The 2807-nt window shown below is 38.4% G+C and overlaps 1 non-coding gene across 1 annotated transcript; it reads left to right on the forward strand.

The window, feature by feature from the left end:
• Positions 1 to 505: 505 nt before the first annotated feature.
• On the forward strand, positions 506 to 670 carry LOC134357649 (U1 spliceosomal RNA). The gene has a single exon (XR_010020689.1). It is a non-coding gene; the product is annotated as a U1 spliceosomal RNA (small nuclear RNA).
• Positions 671 to 2807: the final 2137 nt, after the last annotated feature.

Raw genomic sequence — 2807 nt, forward strand, 5'->3', positions numbered from 1 at the left:
AAGACTCGTGAATCTTGAAAAGAAACAAAGCCTCATCTGTGTTAAAAAGGTCATTCCTTATTTTTAAACTGTGACCACTCCTAATACAGATTCTCTCAGAAAGGAACATTACCTCTCCTCATTTACCCTATTAAATCTCACAAGTCATTTTATTTCTTAGTCAACTTCCCTTTCATTCTTCTAAACTCCAGCAGAGACAAGGTATGAAAAAGAGGACACTCCTCACACGTGCACATTCACTAACACAGAAACATCGCCTTGTTTTTCTGCAGTCATTGCAGTGAGTGTATGTGCTTCAATGTCTTCGCCAATATAGCCTCTTAATTAACCCATTGTTTTCCCTCTGCATTGCTACATATACTCAAGAGTCAAATACCAAAATTTAGTTTAATATTAAACGGAGCTGATGCTTTTTGGTGCTTTTCCTGCCACTCACAATTGAATATTCCATTCCTTTAGTAATTGATTATTGACACACCTAATAAATTCCCTTGCACTGAAGTATATACTTACCTAGCAGTGGAGAGACCATGATTATTACAGTTGTTCTCCCAGGCTGAGGCAACCCCATTGCACTTCGAGTGTGCTGACGCCTGCAACGCCCTCAAATGCAGGATACTCGACTGCAAAAATTTGTGGTAGTGGGGGACTGTGTTCACGCTGAGATTTGGGGCGGCACAATAGCATAGTGGTTAGCACACAGCTTTACAGTACCAGTGACCGGGGTTCAATTCCCACCACTGCCTGCAAGGGGTTTGTACATTCTCTCCATCACCCTGTGGGTTTCCTCCGGGAGCTTCCATTTCCTCCCACAGTCCAAAGGTGTACTGGTTAGTAGGTTATTGGAAAAAGTCCCATGATTAGGCTATGGCTAAATTGGGGTTACTGGACGGTGTGTCTCGAAGGGCCAGAAGGGCCTATTCTGTGCTGTACCTCAATATAAATAAACAAATAAATAAAATGCTAAGTGACTCCAGACATCTTTTCTTTGGTCATAACCAATGTTCCCTCCAATTTTTAATAGTCAGTGCATGCAAAAGTCTTGTTTTATCAATGTTTTTCTGCGACAAAAGTATGTGCACATTGAATGCACACATGACACAGTTTATGTAGGTTTACAAAATATTTGACATAAAACTGCACAGAATAACAACAAAATAACATACATATTTAAGTCACTGAGTTATTTTTTCTCTCTCCTGTCTTTGGCATTTACCCATTCTTTGTAAACTCTGTCTAGACTAACAGAACTTCCAACCAATTGATAGCTTTTGATTCTCATTAACATATCCAAATGACATCCACCTAAACGGTTTCTCAGCTTGTTTTTGAGTTGATTCGTTAGGCTAAAACCTCGCTCACAGTCCGCACTAGACACAAGAAAGGTTCCCCCAATGTCCATCAACTGTGCAAGGTCGCAAAACTGTTCATTTTGAAGTACAACTGCCACCATTTGAGCAAAGTTTGAAATCAGTTTGGATTTAATTTTTTCTTGCACAGAAAATTTGAAATCATTAAACTGTCTAACTATTACAGTATTTTCAGCTAGAAAATCGTGATGTTTTAGACATAAGGCATTAACGTATTCATCGCCAAATGTGAAGTCACAATCTGCAATTGCGGAAAAATCAAAAGCTGACCATTCTTGTACCTCGTCTTCAAGAAACCTTTCTTCTAAATGAACACAAAGACTATTTATAAAAGTCAACAGCGAATTTGTATCTACTGTGGTGTTTTCTTCACGTTGTTGGCTTAGCAAAACTTTAACTTTGTTACTCCACAAAACATTGTGTCCCAGATACTGCTTTCTTATCTTGTTAATTTTGCCTCACACAAAATGAAGTGAATCAATCGGTGTCAGGCCACTTTTTTGCAGAACCTTGCACGGTGCAGCCAGCACATCAAAGAGATCACTTAAAACCTGTCAAGCTACTTTGTATGTGATGTTTATCAATTTCTTGTGACAGTATTTAGCCACAGGGTCATTTGACTGATCTTTTTCAATAAAATTTAGTAAGCTATCTACAGGATTTGAAACAGATCTTTGTAAACTTTACAATGTGAACACTGTCCGCCAAACATGGCTGCCGCCGTGATGCAGCTGTACAAACTGGAAAGGAAAGGTGAGGTGCCATAAATTAGTGACGTGCATTGTGGTATTTGAAAAACCAACTAACTAGTTAACAGAAACATTTAGCTAAAAGCTTATTTTCAATAAGTATAATTATTAATTACTACATTATTTTAGGTAACTAACCTTTTGTGCGCACATTAATTTCCTTTGTGGGCAGGTGGAAAAACGTGTGTGCGCGTGCACACACACACACACACACACACACACACAGCTTAGAGGGAACATAGGTCATAACCCACATATTTAACACAAGTCTAACCTGTCCAACTTTTCACCATAAGACAAACTACTCATTCTAGATGTTGGTCAGTATCTTTCATCGAACTCCTCTAAAATACATTACTACCCTCCCTCAAATAAGTAGACCAATATTGTACAAGATATGGTCTTCTGATATAAATGAGGTATAAGCTCCCTACTTTTGTGTTCAGTTCTCATGGTGTTACTTTCCTTGTGACTTCAGAATGAGAATCAGATTGATTGTCACTGATGTGTGTGGCAAAATTTGCTATTTTGAGGCAGCAGTGCATTGCAATACGTCAAAAAAAAGATTATTTGCTGTAACCTTGCCATTTGTGGATTGCACAAGAAAGTCAGACATAAACACAATAAGTATCATAAACACAAGAGATTTTGCAGATGCCGGAAATCCAGAGCAACAACCACAAAATGT

The sequence above is a fragment of the Mobula hypostoma genome, chromosome 16 (genome assembly GCF_963921235.1).
Source record: "Mobula hypostoma chromosome 16, sMobHyp1.1, whole genome shotgun sequence".
Taxonomy (NCBI): domain Eukaryota; kingdom Metazoa; phylum Chordata; class Chondrichthyes; order Myliobatiformes; family Myliobatidae; genus Mobula; species Mobula hypostoma.